Below are 19,007 nucleotides of genomic sequence, written 5' to 3' on the forward strand. Positions count from 1 at the left end.
GAATCCAGGAAACCTCCAATTTCCAACAACCTCATGGTTGTCAAGAACAACATAGTTCTCCTTCCCCTGTTGCACAACATTCCTTTTTCCTAGCCAACACAATCCACACTTAAGAGCCTGCTTGAGAACAGCAAAGTCCTGTCCTGACAACCACACGCTGATGAAGACAGCAAAAGAAATTGCCTAGCCAAGCTTTGTTCACACACTTTGGTGTTCCTGCATGCAGAATATTAGCAGTTTTCTCCCTCCCTTACCCCCCCCCCCACTATAATTTGGGCTGATAAATGCTGCCATCCGACCTCGCCAAAACCCAGACAGTAGTCACAAGATCAGCAGCTCAAATCTGGCAGCCTGAGATCTCTTCCCATTTGCAGACTCCAAAATTACAGGCAACTGTTGGGCTCATCAGGAAGGGGAAGAAACAAGAGGGCTTTGCCGGGCCAGACTTTATCTCTTGCTTCCTTCCCTCCCCACTAATGCTGCCAGAGACAAGGGAGGATGTGGATGCTGCTTTGACAATAAGGAGAGGAAGATGGAGCAGGCTGGCCTCTATGTGGGTCAGGGCTGTCTGACACGCCCCCTCCCCCCCATCAAAGCACCCAGCCAGCAATACTAGACATGCATCTTCCTTCACCATCCCACAGCACAAGGTTAGTCGGCTGCTGGAAATTACCCCTCAAGTTCCTCAACTCCAGAGGAGGCATGGATTTATTTCAGGCATAATGAAGAAATGTACATGTGTCGTCGTCCCCTCCCCCGCAAAGTCTACCTCCCTCTGATCAGCATGCCAGTCACCAGTTTCCTTAGATTATTTCAAATCAAGAGTACAGACAAGGCCAGAAGATGGTATTTTCTCACCAGACTCCTGAACAAACAAGATAAGTACAGCTGGAGTAGGGGGAGGAGAAGGGAAGTGAGCAAGAATCACCCAGCTTCAAGCCAGAGTGCAAAAGCAGCAACCGGAGAGAGATTCTGTGCTACAGATGAAAATGCAATCAGAACACCAGCCTGAATTTCCTATCCAAGGGATACAACTGTAAAAAACTGTTACTTTGCTGCAGCCCAACTTCTATAGCCACAACAACCCCACACTGCCTCACAAATGCACAAGAAGATAAGTTATTCCCCATGTTTGGTTGTGTCTGCTTCATTATCACTATTTGCACAAGTCACAGAGATCCATCTTTGAGCTCATGGAATTTGGGGCTGGTTCAGATGCAGATGAAACCATGACTTTGAGCAAATGCAGTGTAGATTCCAAACCATGACTTGTGACCCAGACACGCAGGCAAACCATGGCTTGTATAGTTTCCCCCATCTTTGCTGAGAATCCCTGGATGTTGTTCTAAGGAATGGCTTCTGGAGAGTGAAGCAACATTCCAAGTTATTGTCAGTTTAGTTACAATGACAAGGCATAGTTTGCAAACCAGCTCCAAACCACAATTTCAGATTCTGGTCTGGCACTTGCTCACAAACCATGGTTTGCTGAATGATGTTGGTTCAGACATTACAAACCAACCATGATGTCTGAACAATTTTGCTGTACATCTTTGGCCGACACATGGAAATATACATCTGGAGAACTCCATTCATGATGAGGTTTAAAGTGAAACTGGTTACCACAGGAAAATCAAACAATCACATTTTTCATCTGCCTTAGAACATCAGTAAAAAAACAGTTCTTCAGCTTCATTTCACACTGAGTAAACTTTATTGCACTGTTTCTCTGGTAACAATGCAGTACTGAACACTTGGTTGGGGTGTGTGTGTTATTTAAATCAGGTATTTCATAGGGTCCTTTGTAAGATAATTAAGAAATTATTTTAATTTCTTTATTGAGCATGGTAACATGCTCAAAGTGCAAAATGACTAATAATCTGGCTGATTTCCTTGACTAATATTCAAAATAAAATGACACACACACACTTTTCAAGTCTTGCCTTTCCAGGGAGCAGATGAAAAGTAGCAACACCCCCCTTGCACCAACAAAAATCAACTCCACACATCTAATGCAAAGATTGATCAGATGACTTTTTAGCACCAAGAAACATTCAAGGTGCAACACCCTAACCATGGTGTAAGGGCACAACCTTGTCCAGTGTGCTTTGTTCGGTGCAAGGTATGACCAGCGGTGTATTTATGACAAGAAATAAATCCAGCTCCCAGCTCTCATAGCTGCAGAGACAGGGCCAGGCCATGTTTCATATCCAAACAGGACCCCTGTCAAGCTTCAGGACTACTTTTGCCAACCAATGTCTTCTCTCCACCATATTCATCAAGTCCTTCTATATCCTCCCACGCCTTGTGAAATACTTCCATGAAAAGAGTGTGTTATTAGAAGCTGGATTACACAAGCATACAAAAACTAGCCTGTCAATCACACAGCGAACTGTCCCTAAGGGCACAATCTAAATCTGTACCAGGTGTGAACACAAAACATGCCATCTTCTTCCTAGGGTTCTGCCTATTCATGCTGCACATGCATCTCCACTCCACACTGAATGTGGAGCGTAGCGAAGAACATTATCTTAGGCTTGATATTTGTGAAATAAGCAACAGTTTCTAGCCCTCATGGTTTAAAAAGGTGGGGGGGGGAGGTCTTACTCTCAAGAATCTGCAGGTCTTTTCATTTTGTATCACTGCCTCTAAAAACAACATTGTTACAGGGATAACAAGTAGCCATTTAACATGGTGTGCCACAGGAAGGATACAGGAAGGGAGGAAACTGCAGGAGAGAAGAGAATGGAGAACCAGCAGTGATGCTGGAGGACATTCTTTTTTATGTAGTCTTGGAGAAAAAGAAACAGCAAGTCCAAGCACAGGAGCTGCACCAGACCTAGTGTGAGCCCAACCCAGAACTCTACTTCTTCAGCAGGAACCGCACATCACCCTCTGCAGAGTGAGAAAGTGATTCTGTAAGCCAAGGCTCTCCTAACCCTATACCAGAATGCACCTTGCAGCAATCTCCAAGACACCTTGATCAGTGACAAAGGCAAAGGAAGGCAAGGCACTGATTAGTTTCTCAGCAACAGCAGATACTGTACCACCAAACTGGTTGCAGTTGCTCCAAAGTAAGAACTGCAGATGGACAGGGAGACCCTTTTACTAAAGGAGACAACACCACTTAAGAAGCACAACTAGCTGCTTTCATCAGACAGCCTGGATACAGCTTTTGCTGAAAAGCCACCACACACACACACACACACACACACACACACACACACACACCCTGATGCCCCAACCAGCATGTAACACTTTAACGGTGTAACACTTTAACGGAATTGATTTGCAACAAGGCTGTGGCATTTATTTTTTATCCCTCTCTTCCATCAAGGAAAGCTGACCCGCACGGGGCGGGATAAGTGGTCTGGACCAATTCCAATGCAAACACATTTCTGTTCCGGTTGCCAACTGCATATCTTAGGTGGAAGTTGTGTTTACACAGAAGTTTGCAAATGGTCCAGGAAGCCCTCTCACAGTCCAGGAGGAGCAAGTCAGGCTATGCACAACAGACCAGCACAAGCAGAACCAACTTCTTGTGATCACCCCCAGGTCTTGGTTCAGAGGTCATGCACTCTTCAAAGAGGATGCTGCTCACAGAGCCACGTGCTGCAAATGAAGAAGCACCATCAACGAGGAGGCTTGTTTTGCCAGAGCAAAAAGGACTATTTGGAAAGAGATGCTTGAAGTGCCCTGAACCTGATGCCTGAACCTTTCCATGAAGGTGTAAATCCAGGAGCCTTGACTGCTCATCCTGGAAAGAAAATATCCTGGGAACCTGCAGTTGATTAATGCAGCTGGAAGTCAGAAGGATACCCTTTGGGTTCTAAGCTCCTGTATGCTCCAGGTGCAGATTCCAGCCCCCCCTCCCACATCTATTCTATTCTACTCCACATGTAGGCCAGGCCTCAGAGGTGATTTCCAACCCTTCTCTGTCAGATACTCTCAAACCTCCTTATCCCAGCTTTGACAAACCAGCCTGCCTGACAACCATATCCTTGTCTGTCATTCATGGTACTTCAATGATCTAGAACAGGGGTCTCTAAACTTTTCAGCTGAAGGACCACATCAAATATCTGGCACGGTGTTGAGGGCTGGGGAAAAAATTAAATATAAAATTTAAATAAATACATTAGAGATGGAACCTCGATGAATGACTGAAATGAATGAATGGGCTCAAATGTCCAGGATTTCTCCAAGCACCAATACAGCCCAAGAAATAAAGCACACACACTTAAATGGACCCCCATTCCCCCACCCAGAAACACAACTCTGGTTGTGTTTGGTCAACTGGGCCAGAGGCTCTCAGAGGAACAAAGGCTGGCCGTAGGCCTGATAGAGGCACTCTGCAGGCCAGATCTGGCCCCCAGGCCGGGGTTTAGAGACCCCTGATCTAGAAGGAAAGTCTCGGATCTTTCTCAGTTAGCAGCAAATTAGAACCACCATAGGCAAGAAATGAAGGATTGTTTGCAAGTCTGTCTCAAGGATGCAGTACTAGCTTAGGTACCTGTAGTGGAGGGCCAGAGGCTGTGTTTCAGGACCTTGCTGTCCTTTGCCCTCACTCTCCTTCCTCTCCATTTGCAAACAGGATTAAGGGTGCAGATCCAAGGAGGCCCCATGTGGATTTTCCACAGGCCTGACAGGCAGCGCTAGACGTCAGCATCTAACAGAGGCATAGTGGCACCTCCAGACTCGCTCAACAAGCTCAGTTTCACTGCTGGTCACACACAAGAAAAAAAACATATTCCTTCCAGAGGGCGAGCCAGTGGCACTAACAGATCTGCTGCATGTCTGCTGGGCGAAATGGAAGTGACATCCATCCTTGTAGGTACATTTCTGGGAAAAGCCAGTATGAGTTTTTGCACTACCCCAAATCATCAATGGCAACAGTAGCAAGTTCTACAAGAAGACTGAGAATCCAGCCAGTTGTAGTCTGGGCAAAATGCCTTTGCTCAATCCTGAGACCTGCATTCTGCACATGCCTAGAAGTTCTCTATATATGACTTGAGCACTTGCACTGGTAACAAGTTTCAGGGGTGAGCTCTGGGCAGCAGGAGGAAGCCCTATACAACCCAGGTTGTTGATTCCCCAAGATACCCAGCTGAACACATCTCACTGCCAAAAGAGGCCAAGTAGCAGCCTGTACCAGACAGGCCATAAACAGCCGCCTGTTACCCAAGTACCAAAGCCAGGTAGCCACTGGAGGCCAATTAGCAGTTGGCATGTTTGAAAGAGAAGCTCACAGCAAGTAGAGCCAAAAGCAATTAAACTGCCCCCTACACAGTCTAGCCTTCTCTGCAAGCTGAGAGTCAAGGCATCCTCCAGAAGGGGTACCACTTGGAAGCCATCAAAACACAACTGCTCCTGTTCACCAAGTCTTTTATATGCTGCAACCGCAGTGCCACAATTTCAAGCCAGCTGTCTCCAGAGAATCCTGTCCCCAATGATTTTTCTTCCAAGGAGTCTGCAGGTCTTCCACAGAACCCCATGATTTAACAGGGAACACCAACTTGTGCTGCCAAGCCCCGAACACTTGCAGCAGCCTCCTGGAGCAACATCCTGTTGGGGAAGATGGACAATGGTGGAGAAGCTGTTCTTCAAGGAATCTCACTGGTCTGCTCCTTGAGGCCAAGGATCCCTCTCATTTGTCTGATGGAGCCAGACAGCCAGTTTCACCACATGGCATCATCTATGGCTGCAGAATCTCAATGGACTGAAACTCCCAAAAAGGAGGAGCTTGCAACAGCCTTTGGTGAGTTTGTGACATGCTGGACACCACGCACTAAGTTGAAGGTGCAGCAAATCCCTGCAAGTTGCCATTTCTGCAGAGGTTGGAATGTGCAGCAAGTGCAAAAAAGGCACTGCACATGAGACACACCCACCCTCCACAAAGTATGGCACTGTTGTACTCAGCATCCCACAATGCAGAAGAGGAAGCTGGCACCTGTCCACAATTTGCAGTCACATTACTAGGATTTGGATACAAAGGTGCCCCAAATGCAGCTGTTCAAGTGCCCTGGGCATTTACTGAACAGTGCCAGTTATATCACCAACAGCAAAGAATGCCTACAACAGCACTGAGCCTGCAAAGCAGCCCCACACATGACCCAAAATGAATCTCAAGGCAAGCATGAGATCTGTATCCTCTCTGATAAGAGATTCTACTGGAATTGCCTTGAGTTAAGACTCAATAGTTATGCACAAGCCCCTTCTTTGTAGGCTACACTGAAAGAGATGCTAAACCACCCCCCAAAGGGGGGGGGGGAAAGAAAGTGCTACATCAATACTTATCATGAAGCAAGCCTGAGTAGGTGTGATGGACACTTCACCAACTCTACTTTAATCAGGGCTTGCAGGACTGCCCTCAGGTTCTCACACATGAGTGCCCGAGGGCCCAATCCTATCCAATTTTCCAATGTCGATGCAGCCCCAAAGTAAAGGGAACAAGTGTTCCTTAAACTTGAGGCAGCCTCAGTGATATCACCGCACTGCAGGATGCAGCACACATCCCGTTGGCACAGCTGCATCAGCACTGAAGAGTTTGACAGGATTAGGCCCTGAATATCTGAGGGGCCTTCTTGTACTTCACCACAGATATTCCTGTGTGTGCCAGATAAAGCCAGTATCAACCACCTATATAAGTGGTTCTCAAACTTTTAGCACCAAGACCCACTTTTTAGAATGGGAATCTGTCAGGACCCACCAGAAGTGATTTCATAACCAGGTGACATCATAAAGCAGCAAAATTTTAACAATCCTAGGTTGCAATCCTATCCAGAGTTTCCCAGGAGTGAGTCCCATTTATTGTCCTTGTTATAAGCATATACATACTAGCCTGTTAGAAGTACAGATCTGTAACATTTCCCCAAATGCAGTCACACACCATGGTCACATCACGGTAGCATCAAAAATAAAAATGAATGGAGACCCACCTGAAATTGGCTCATGACCCACAGTTTGAAAAATACTGACCTACACGGTAAAAGCAAAACCAGGCAGCATCTCATTTTAGGAGAAAAATTTGCCCTGCTGGTGGCTGGCAGGGGCTGCCAAGTACACACCCATTTGCTCTTTCTACTGAGCAGCAGGTCTGAACAACTGTCATTCGCAAATGAACTGCATAGAAGACGCATTACAGGAAAGCCAACAGAAAATTCCCCCTGATGAAAAACTTAACCCCTGGCCTTGAGGCTGCTGTGTCTCTGGAACAGCAGAGAATCTAGCAGCTGTTTCTCCCTAGCTTGATTATCCTGGCTCAGTACAGAGGATTTGTGGGCCAAGGGTAATGGGGCAATGCTGTGCACAAGAAGCAATGCTTTATTTGCCTTTTAAAATATGAAGGCTAAGACCTTTCCAAACCAGCCAACACACCCAAAACACTCACACCAAGGTGTGCCTCTGGCAGGGAGACACACCTTAGTGTTAAAATGGGAATTAAGTTAAAATTAAAATGGAAAGCATCCTTTTCTCACACACATGAAGAAGCTTGCTTACAGAGAGCAAGAACTGCCCACCAGAGGAAACTGCAGAGCAAAGGGGCCTGCTTCCCTGAGGGTGGGCAAATTCTGCTGCCTCTCTGTGTTGGAATAATCCAAATAGACCTAATATAGAGCTGGTGGCTGCCAGAGGGGATGACTGGAAGGAGGCATGATCACAGCAGTGACTCATGCAGTAAGGCAGCAGGCAGCCTCCTCTCAGGGCAAGGGGCTTTATAGGAACCAGATATGGTTTTATTTCATGAGGCACACTCATGCTCTCCAGCAGACAATTTAGAGGGAAAGACTGTCAGTCTGCCTGAAATGAAGAGCAGGTCTTCGCTATAACCCTGCCACACGCATCTCAAGGTGAAGTGAGAGAGCGGAGGAGCACTGCTGGGGCCCAGCAGCCATGCTCCCTTACCAGTCCTATCCTGCTTGTCTAAATCAGGGGTGCCCAAACCCTGGCCCGGGGGCCACATGCGGCCCTTGGGGACTCCCAATCAGGTCCTCAGGGAGCCCCCAGTCTCCAATGAGCCTCTGGCCCTCTGGAGACTTGCTGGAGCCCGTGCCGGCCAAACTGAACTGCTCTCAGTGCGAGGATGACTGTTCAACCTTTCACCTGAGCTGTGGGATGAGGGCTTCCTCCACTACTTGCTGTTTCACGTCTGTGATGCAGCAGTGACAGCAAAGGAAAGGTTGGCCTTGCTTTGTGCAAGGCCTTTTATAGACCTTGAGCTACTGCAAGACCGTCATTCATTCATATAAGTTCCATCCCTAATAAATTAATTTATGTAAATTTATTCAAATTTTAAATGTAAATTAATTCTTTTTTCCCCTGGCCCCTGACACAGTGTCAGAGACATGATGTGGCCCTCCTGCCAAAATGTTTGGACATCCCTGGTCTAAATAGACCAAGAGGCCCCTCACTTGCAGCCGCCAGGACCACATTGCTCAGTCTTGCTCTAATGATGTTCCAGAACAAGTCAAGTATGGAAAATGCATACATTTTTATTGATCACTCTTAAGAACTTTTGCAACAGGAGAAAAATATTTGTACTATTTAGAGCTGTGAGGCAGCTTCCTGTTTGCCTCTCTCCCAGTCATCTTCCTGCAGGGGAGAAATTTCCTGATTCCCTCAGCAGCCATTCAGCTCTTTACTAGGGCTTTCCCAGCTTCTGCAGTAGAGGGACTTCCTATGAGGTCCTGCATCATTCCTTTGATGGCAGCAAATGACAAGCCAGCAGCTTCAGCAAAACATTCCGACTGGCTACCCACCAAGGACCAGCAACTGTGCTACTCTCAGTTCTCCGTGCTCTAGTTATACACTACCTGCGTGAAGAGGAGGAGAGTGGTCCTTGCCACAGCTTTGGTCTCTTTCCTGGAAGGGTCTGGAGAAGAGAGTGGTTAGATAACTGGAACCAAGCCAGAGAGCACCAGTGAGTTTCACCTAACATACATACTGCCCCACCAACATGGATGGATTCATTATTGCGCTTTCAGTGTTTAATTAGAAACCACAAACCGGGATCCCTTGTAAGACACAGGAGAAAGTATTCACAGCTCTTCTCTTCCCTTTGCTCATTTTGGTAAATATGGTAAATGTTCTTACAGAGCAAACTACTTCAGCCATCTTTGGGAGATCAATGTTGCATCAAAACACCAAAAAGTCTGTGAAAAAACAGCCACCTGCTATTATGCACTACACCAGGAGGAAAAACCAGCTACCCATGGGCCATGCCTGGCCTCTGGCAGTCCTGCTAGCCTGAAAAGGGTGAATTATGTCAAGGTGCCAAGGACAGAAACTGCTACATTTGTCTGGGTATCAGTTGATCTGACAGCTTTATGTCAACTAATGGATCTGGGAAATTCAGATGCTCAGCCCCCAAGGTACACATGGGAGTTCATTATAACTTTGTTTGCTTTGATCAAGAGTATTGAATAATCAATGTTTATTAAAAGCAAGTAGTAACATGATCATCATTCAGTTCTAAACATGTATACATAACAGCCTGCAGTTCCTAGAACTTGGGAAGCGCATGGTATGCCGGTACAGAGTTGTTCCAGGACTTGGTAACGTATGTGGCTTTGCACTACTTATTCTTACCACCAGAAAAGAAAAATTAGAAGTCCTGACCTACAAGGCTTCAAAAGTTTCCAGGCAAGTACAGACTTCGGGACTGGGAGCAGATGCTATGGACAATGTAGTTCTCCCTTTCCGACCAGTTTTAAATCAATTCACAAAAGGGAAATTTCAAGACTATTTGAGAGCTCAGCCCCCTGGGCCATATGCTTGGTCAGAGGTCTGACAAGGAGTACTGAAATTTTCCATTTGAAATAAAAATGTCTCTCTGAAAGTTCTGCTACATTCTTGTTCCTTTGTGGAAGCGTCCAACTGTTTTATTTGGAAGGCAAATAAAAAGTTAATATATCTCCCAATTGTGTCCGCCATACAACACTGCATGAGCGCCCTTCCTTCACTTTCCCCATGGAGCCCCCAAGCAGCCACTCCTTCTGCAGGTACCCTTGCTTCAATGGGTACACTTGTCTTTTGTTCTGTGTTCAATGCCTGAGCAGATACAATTTCAACATAGTGCCATGCTTGAACAGAAGGGAAAGGGGTCCCTTGACATTGTTGGGATCTTCAATGAATTAAAAAACTGGCCTGTCCAGAGCAAGGCCAACACTGCTCCAACCATGAGTCTCACACTGGATATGTACAGCCCTGTGTTCTCCAGTTACTGGACTGTGTTTGCTGAGAATTCCCCTTCTGAGCAAGAGCTTCCAGCTGTCAAGCCTGTCTATGCATGATCCAGACTGGAGCACTCTTGGCAGGCAGATGCCATGCAGCACCACTGCATGTGAGCAGGGAAAAGAGTTGAGAGAATGGAGTGGGTGGGGTTCTGGCTGAGCCGGCTCACCAGGCTGCCAGGAGAGGCCTGGGGCAGCATCCCAGGAATTGCACTGCTACTGAGCAAATGAGCAACCACACAGACACAAAGGGAGTCAGGACCCCCATATACTCCAGTGCATTTTGTTTTCTTACAGGGATGCAGGAGGACAGGATGGAGGAACAGTTGGCCAATAGCAGCACAGAACAGTCCTAGAATGCAGAGCTTCATTTAAGCCCTCAGTAAGACAGCACAATCCACCCAGCCCAGAAGCATCCACTTTCCATCAGAACCATGAGCCACCAAGCTCAGTTTCTGAGCCCTCCACAGAGAGGCTGCCTGACCTTGTGTCTGCCAAGCAGGGGTACCTTTGCCACTAAGCAATGGACCCTCCCCAATTTAACCTGGAAAGATCATCAGTGTTCTGATGGGATAAGTAGGTGAAGTGGGAGAAAGGCAGAAGGTGGGCTGTTCACCACAGGGACCTCTCTTCCGCTCTCCTGTCCCTACAAAGTAGGGACTGACAGCCAGCTCAACATAGCCTGAAGGAGCTTCACACTCCTGAGCATGCACAGTGTCACTTCTCAATCAGATCAGAGCCATCTGAGAGTATCCTGTCCTGGTTGTCTTCTCATGGGCGGTTCAGGAACTCCAGCTCAACTTAATTCTTCCTGAAGGGGAAGGCAGGGTTCAGAAGCAAGAAGGAATTTGGAACAGTTGATCTGCATATGGCTCTAGATCCACCACAAGAGCCAAACTTTCTCTCACTGGTGCCAACAGACCACATGATCCCTCAGGCCAGCTGGCCCTCAGCACTTGCCAAGGCCTCACAACACAACTTCCTGCTATCAAGAGGGCCCAGCAGCAGCTGGGGGTCTCCACCCTGCTGGAGTGTCATCAGCACTGCCAAGGCAGCAACTGGGGTGACCAGCATCACTACACATTCCCCAAAGTTCAGTTGCTGCCAAAAAGGGCAGCAGTAAAGCACAGCATATAGTACCCTCACTTCTAGAAGAGCCACTCCAATGGCTGTTTTGCTAATTATCTAAACTCCTCCAAACTTCGAAGTCTTTATACAGGGGAGGGAAGAGAGGGACTCAGAGTAGGACAAGCACTTCCACAGATCTGGAGCACATTTGCATGGAAGAGCAAGTCCAAAGGAAAGCTCAAGCCAACTCTTCTTTTCAAAGCTTGTGAAAGCATCCAGCTGGGGTGAGGAAAAGTTAACTGCATCAAGGTTAACCGCTGCAGTCAAAACGGGCTGCCCACCCCCCTGCACTGGGAAAAGACCAGATCAAAAGTTTTATGGGCTTGGTTGGCAACATTCAGTCTCGAAAGACTATGGTATAAGCCTACAGCACCTGGTATTCCCAGGCGGTCTCCCATCCAAGTACTAACCAGGCCTGACCCTGCTTAGCTTCCCAGATCAGACAAGATCGGGCATGTGCAGGGTAACAGTTGCTTAATGTGGAGTGAAGACATTCCATCCACTTTTAAGTGCACTATTCACCATGAGAGCACACCTTTGTACCTAGTCCAAGTGATAACTCACCCACTCATCTCACCATCTTGCCACACAATCAGAGACGCATACCCAAAAGATCAGAAGGCAGTTGGTCTAACAAATACACTAGCTCATGAGTGTTCCTTCAAGTACTGTGTTGGTATCCAAGCAAGAGGAAAAATCTCCATGACAGCTGCTGCCAAAGGAATCCCGTGCCTCTGTACCACACACTCACACCCTCTGCACGCACTTAGCCACCTTCCATAAACTTTGGGAGCCACTCCAGTCTGCAGCAGGTACAGAGGGTTCTAAAGCTGTGTTGAGCCTTGTAGGTTACAACCGTTCCAAGCACACCACAGCTAGTGAAGAAAAAGCTGCCAGTGCTCCCATCTGACAGTTGAGCAGAGAAAGTGAGCAATGTTTTGTGCCAAACCAAACCTCACCTTTGGTGCCTTTGCCAATGAGAAAGGTGGTATAAACACACACACACACACACACACCTGTTGTGTCACTACCACAAGACCAAGCAGAAGGCAGAATACAAGTTGTCAACTAAACTAAACAACAACAAACTAAAACTTGGATGTTTGCAAAGCATGACTCAGTATGCTGGGTCTCCATACTCCAAGGGGGGCAGCTTACCTGGAGACCACTGCAAAGACAGGCAGCCCACCCCCCAAAGATGCTGAGACTGCAAGCTGGTGGCAATGATGCAAGAACCACCCCAGCACTGGACCAGCTCCTTTGCCATCTTGTTGCACTATTTTAGGAGAGGAGCTTTCTGGTTTCTACTGGCTACCTGCATTCTCACTGGCTCTCTGGAAACTCCTGGGCTGGGTTTCAGTACAGTCCTTAATAAAAACAAGCCTGATTACCAGTCTTGCTCCGCTCGCCTGGGCTCTTGTCTTCCCTGGCTGCATCATGCAGTGGCTTCCAGGGGCTTGTGATGTGGTGTTCTGGCCTGGGGGCAATACAAGTGGAGTTTATTAAGCTACTTATTCCTAACTAACTGCAAGCCTGGGCAGGCAGACATTAGGTGCCTCTGCACAAAACACCCCCAAGTGTGTTTTGCACATCACAGGCTCATGGAGTTGGAAGGGGCCTTTAAGGCCCTCTTCCCACGGCTGTTGCAGGAATGTAACATACAGTATTGACAGAAACATGAAAAACGTTTCTCCCTGATTCTGTATCCCACATATTTAAAAGTGCATGTATGACTCAGAGAGGCTTTTCAGCAGCCTGATAAGTCTGTATTCATAAAGAGACAGACTCATCAAGCAAACTTTCAAATAAATCTTACTAGCCTGCTTGTCTTATACATGACTCTGTCAGTAGGCGACAATATTTTTCTTAAGAGTCAGAACACTTTTTTGTAAAGGTCCCCTGCCTGGTTGCTTGGAGACCACTTGTGCTCACCCTAGGACCAAGTTGTTCTTTATAAGCCTGGTGGAGAGAGACAGAGAAGTTGGCTTCAGCTACAACCCTATGAATAATTTCCTCCTTCCTATGAATGAGTAAGCACCACTGAACAAAGTGGTCCAAGGCTGCAATCAACTGCTGCCCCTTTTTTCCTTGGCACTTTTTGCAAGAGGGACAAGCAGGGACAAGACAATTGGAGTCTCCGGCTGCTCACTCCCCTTGCTCCACTGCCTCCTCCAACCCCAGCCCAGAGATTGTGATTCCTGCTGCCTCTGTGATTCCCAGAGATTGTAAAGAGTGCTGTTATTTCCAGCACCTTTTGCAAGAAGCGCAAGTGGTAATCTTGGGCGGGGGGGGGGGGAATTGAGAGGGCACCCTCTCTAGCTACATCACAGACAGCAGAGTTGTGGCATTATACGACTGGATCAGATGATCCAGAATATCTCTTTCAGACTTCATGGCTTGTTCTTCCTTAAATAGTTGCAGGTATTTTTATGCCATATTGGCAGACAAACATGATTTACTATCAAAAAACATGCTTAAATCAACAGGGATTAGGTATTTAATTGGTAGAATTAAGCCACTGGGGATTTCAAATTAAACATGTGATTTTCATCACATTTCAGACACAGTTGCCCCCTCTGAAAGGAAATTCAATGTGGATTGCTGGAAACAAAGTAAATTTTCATATTATCTGGAGGGCTTAAAAGCAGAGTCATTTTCTGCTGGATTGATTTCTATTCCATCCTAGCAAACTTGTTAAAATTCAGCATCCATATGAGATGAAGTGAAAGGGGGTGGCCAAAAAAACGTATTAAAAGTGATCCAAAAAGTGGCAGACAAGCCAGCCTAACTTCCATCTTTGGTTAATGGCTAGAAAGCATTACTCAAAGCTAGAATCACTGAGCATGAAGAAGGTCAAGCCTTGCCAAGGATGAACAAGCAGGACTGCTGCAAAGAGAAGTTCTGCCTCAGCAGGCCTTTGGAATCCTCTGAGCACTGAATCTGTTAACAGGGAAAATGAAGGTCATATCACATATTGGATGTCCAAAAAACGGTCAACAAAATTCTTCAGCAAAGACTTCCAAGCAAACTTAACAAGCTACAGGATGAAAGGATTGGTCCCCATCTTTAGACTGCTTTTCAGAGAGTATAGTAGTTTTCCAAAAATTCTCAAACACAAAGCTTACTTAAAATTATGAAGCACCATCTGGAAAAACAAGGTTAGCTAAAGGAGAATCAGCATGGTTTCTGCAAAACTAAGTCATTACTTACTAACTTTCTAGGAGTTGTCACTCCTTTGTGAGTGAAAACAAGCATGTGGATAGAGATGACCCAGCTGACATCCTGTAATTTAAAAAAAAAAAAACATTTGAAAAAGTCCTCACCGAAGACTCTTCAGTAAATTAGCAGCCATGGGGTAAGAGAACAGGCCCTTTTTCCTTTAGTTAAAGATCAGGAAGCAGAATGCAAGAACACATGGGCAATTTTCACACTGGAGGGAAGTAAGAAGTGGGGTCCCTCAACAATGTGCCATAGAACTAGTCCTTTTTAATTTACTGGCAAATGATTTGGAGTTAGGGGTAAACAGTTTTGGTGGTCAAGCTTGCAGATGACACCAAGCTATTCACGGTGGTTAAAACTAACTGCAGACTATGAAGAGCTGCAAACATAACTCTCCAGACTGGGTGAATGGGCAGCCAAATGACAAGTGCCATTCAATGTCAATAAGTATAAGGCAATGAACACTAGGGCAAAACATCTTAGCTTTACACAGACACTAATGAGGCCGAAGCCATCTCTGTCAAACCAGGAAAATGATCTTGTGGACAGTTTACTGAAAATATCATACCAATGAACGGCTTCAGTGAAGAAAGCCAATTCTATGCAAGGTTTCATTTGGAAGTGGTTTGGAAACAAGACTGCCAATATTATATTGCCACTAGGGTTTGCATCACCTGGTGCAGGAGGCCAGTGTGTCACCCCCATGATGAACTTCCTCCCATGCAGCAGGCAGGGCAATGCCCAAGGTTGTGGGCATGAGGAGGCACCATCACCCCATTGGTTTTTTTGACTTTTTATAGAATAGAGCTATTTCAACATGGTTTGTTTCACTGCATTCTGCAAGAAATTATGCACCGAATGATATAACATGATAGTATTCAAAAATACAAAGATTTTAAAAAATTTTGGGCAGTAGTGGTGCACCCCCCCTGTGCACATCACCCAGTACGGCCTGCACCCCCCAGCAACGCCACTGCATATTGCCCTTATAGAAATCTATGGTGTGGCCACATGTGGAATTCTGAGGCCCATTCTGGTCACCATACTTCAAGGAGGATATTATAGAGCTGAAAAAGGCAACCAAAATGATCAGAGAACTGGAAAATATCTTCTGTATGAGGTAAGGCTTTAAAAAGCATTTGGGTGTGTTTTTTTTTTAGCTAAGACCAGGGGTGTCTAAATTTTTTGGCAGGAGGGTCACATCATCTCTCTGACACTTTGTTGGGGGCTGGGAAAAAAGAATTTACATTTAAAATTTGAATAAATTTACATAAATCAATATATTAGAGGTGGAACTTGTATGAATGAATGAAGATCTTACAATAGCTCAAGGCCTTGCAGGAAGCAAGGCCAGCCTTTCCTTTGCTGCCACTGCTGCATCACAAACGTGAAACAGCAAGCAGTGGAGGGAGCCCTTGGCCCGCAGCTCATGTGAGAGTCGAACAGTTGCCCTCATGCTAAAAGCAGTTGCATCAGTCCAGCACAGGCTCCAGAAAGTCTCTGGAGGGTCAGTGGCTCATTGGAGACTGGGGACTCCCTGTCGGCCAGACTGTGGGCTCTCAAGGGCCAAACATGGCCTCTGGGGTCAGGGTTTGAGCACCCCCGGCTTAGACAAATGTTATGGGGGACATGAGTGAGGGCCAAATCCTATCCAACATTCCAGCACCAATACAATCTCAAGATAAGTAAACTGTTCCCTTAAGGTAAGCAAACATTTGTTCACTTATCTTGAGGTTGCATTGGTGCTGGCATGTTGGACAGGCTCTGTGACTGCCCCACCACCACAGGATGCAATGCATGCCCTATTGGCATGGCTGCAACAATGCAGGAAAGTTGGATAGGACTGGGCCCAGAGATGCTAAAAAGGATGCATGGGACAGAGAGAGTGGAAAAAGAGATTCTCCCTCTCCAACAACACCAGAAGTAGGGAATCATTCACTGATCTGGGAGGTTTAGGACAGTGGAAAAGGAGGGATGTGGTGAAAGCCACCAGTCTGGATGGCCTTGAAAGGGGATTGGACAAATTCAGGAAGGACCAGAGGCTTATTAAGGGCTGGAACACCAGCTGCAAGGAAGCCCTGGTGGGAGAGAAGGCTGCCTTTCTCTCCAGCTCATGGGCTTCCCGGAGGCAGTTGCTGGACTGGGCCCACCCTGCAGGGATGGAGGATGCCTGACTCCATGGGCTTCCCTTATGACAGCCAAATGGAACCTCCACGACAATGGCAGTGAGTGCACCCAGGTGCTGGGAAGCAACAGGCAGGCAGGGCTGTTGCCTTCAGTGGCTGCTTGGGACACCAGATGGATCCCCCCCCCCCCCGTCTAATCCAGCCAGGCCCTTCTTGCATGCATGATCCTGAGGGATGGAAAGTGTGACAATCCTGGTGTTGCCCAGAAGACACTGGAGCCCAAACCTAGGCATACCTACTCAGAAGTAAGCCCCATTATAATCAACGGGGCTAATTCCCAGTTAAGTGCTGGTAGGATGCCAATCCTATGCATGTCTACTCAGGTTACAGTCCTATTCTAGTCAATGGAGCTTACTCCCAGGAAAGTGTGGATAGGATTGCAGCCTTACAGCCCAATCCTAGGCGCGTCTACTCAGAAGCATGCTCCATTATAGTCAAAGGGGCTTACTCCCAGGTAAGTGTGGCTAGCACTGCAGCCCCAGGGAACCGCTCGGACGCTCCCAGCTAGCCACAGAGACAGAGGCGCCGGTTTCGGAGAGACGCAGGGGACCGCCCGCGCTGCGCATCCCCCAGGCCTGTTCTGCGCCAGCGCTCCGGGGGTGGGGGGCCGAAGCGAGGACACCCGTGCCCCTACCCCCGGCGCCCCTCCAGGGTGAGGCGTGACGCATCCGGCTGCCCTCCAGCCCGGGCCTGTTGCAGCTGCTGCGCTCTCTGCGCCCGGAGGAGCGCGGCTGCAGGGGCAGCCTCTCGGGGGACCGGCTCTGGCAGGGCCTGAGAGGGGCTTCCTCCTCGCCCGCCCACCCGTCCGCCCCGCTCCTACCTTCCTCCTGCCGGCTGCTGGGGCGGGCCCCATGCTGGGCACTTGGGGGGCGCGCGGGGAAGGCAGGGCTGCCTGCGCCTAGCTGGCCGGGGAGGGGGACCTAGCAGCGCCAGGGCTGGCCCCGCAGCAGCCGTGGCCTCCTCCACCGCCGGGTGGTCGTGCCGGGCTCCTCGTCGCCCCTCCGGGCGCCCCTCTGCTGCTGCTGCTGCTGCCGCCCTGAGCTCTCTTCCAGCATCCCCATCCTCGGCCTCGGCCAAGCCCGCCCCAGCGGCGCTTTGGGCGAAGGCAGGAGAGCAGCAGCAGCTGGTGTTGCAAGCGAGCAAGCCAGAGATCCCGGGGGGGGGGCGACGAGGAGGGAAGAGGAGCAGCCTGGGAGTCGTAGTCCACCGCCCCCCGCCCCGGGTGCAAAAGGGCTGGGGGCTCACCCAGGCATTCGGAGTGGCGAGGGGTTCCGTGGCTGTCCAGTCCTGGTGGTATCCGCGAGGAATAACCCCCCATCCAACTGGCTGAACGTTCCGAAGAAGGGACGCCTAAAGCTCAGCGAGGGGGTTTTGCTGCGCGCTGGGCAAGGAACAGAGGTCCCTGCCCCGAGGACAGCGCAAACGAGATCCCGAGAATGAAGCAGCGGGCGGGCAGGGTTATTAGAGCCTTTTCCCACGTGCAGCGGAAGGGGAGGGGGGTCGAGTAACCGAGTCTGGCCAGACTGAGTGGAAAGAAGGCTTGTTTTGGTTGTGGCTCTCTGCGCGTAGAAAGTTAGGAGGATCTCCCTGGAATGGCTTGCTGTGCTAGGTTTCTTCAGGCAGAGAATTGGGGAAGAAAGCGAAGATCGCACCCCACGACGGGGTAGGTAGGTAGGTGAGAGCTTCTCCGCCCTCTTGGGGAAGTTTTGCGGGTTGGAGACGAAGCAGAGCCCAGGTGAATGAATGCCCTGACACGGATCCTTCCTCCTAGGCTAGGAGGCAGAAGGCGCGGCTCCCTTTGCTTACCAAGGATGGCGGGTGACTGTTGGGGGGAAAAAACAAAACACCCACACTTTGGGGGGGGGGAGGGCAACCCAAGTCGTGACTTTCGCAACTCGCCTGTCCTTGAACGTGAGAATGGGGCTTTCAGTGGATCTCTCTAAATCCCAGCCTGTGGCAAAACCCCTTTGCACCCCCTCCCCGCATCTGATGCCCCCAGGAACTGTTGTACATCTGGGCTGCACTTGTGACGCTTTCACAAGTGACGTTAACAAAGTCCAACCGAATTCCGATGGGGGGCTTGCTCCCCCTAAATATGCGCAGGGTTGCAGACAGTGCACCCAACTTGAAAGTCAGATCCACTGTGCTCAGTGATGCTTCTGAGTAAGCAGGCACAGACCCAGGGTGCTAGGCTGCACTGCCTTATGCAAACTTAAGAGAGCCATTTCTGCCCAACATTGCATATACG

General features: G+C 48.4%; 2 protein-coding genes across 9 annotated transcripts in view; one reads left to right on the forward strand and one right to left on the reverse strand.

The window, feature by feature from the left end:
* ST3GAL2 (ST3 beta-galactoside alpha-2,3-sialyltransferase 2) overlaps nt 1-18,133 on the reverse strand; it is a 54,494-nt gene extending 36,361 nt beyond the window's left edge. The window contains exons 1-2 of one of the 6 annotated variants that reach the window (XM_066637562.1): nt 18,005-18,133; nt 14,565-14,636 (exon numbers count right to left, since the gene is read on the reverse strand). The gene's annotated coding sequence lies outside the window, so the exon portion shown is untranslated. Of the gene's footprint in view, nt 1-299; nt 373-14,564; nt 14,637-17,579; nt 17,864-18,004 lie in introns of those variants that run through there. The other 5 variants (XM_066637563.1, XM_066637561.1, XM_066637567.1 and 2 more) reach the window with 5 other exon arrangements.
* A 165-nt stretch (nt 18,134-18,298) lies between these two features.
* The window catches only part of FCSK (fucose kinase), a 34,735-nt gene continuing 34,026 nt past the window's right edge, over nt 18,299-19,007 (forward strand). For 2 of the 3 annotated variants that reach the window (XM_066637059.1, XM_066637062.1), the window contains exon 1: nt 18,299-18,430. The gene's annotated coding sequence lies outside the window, so the exon portion shown is untranslated. The remainder of the gene's footprint in view (nt 18,431-19,007) is intronic. The other variant, XM_066637063.1, reaches the window with a different exon arrangement.

The sequence above is a fragment of the Tiliqua scincoides genome, chromosome 9, assembly GCF_035046505.1.
Source record: "Tiliqua scincoides isolate rTilSci1 chromosome 9, rTilSci1.hap2, whole genome shotgun sequence".
Classification (NCBI taxonomy): domain Eukaryota; kingdom Metazoa; phylum Chordata; class Lepidosauria; order Squamata; family Scincidae; genus Tiliqua; species Tiliqua scincoides.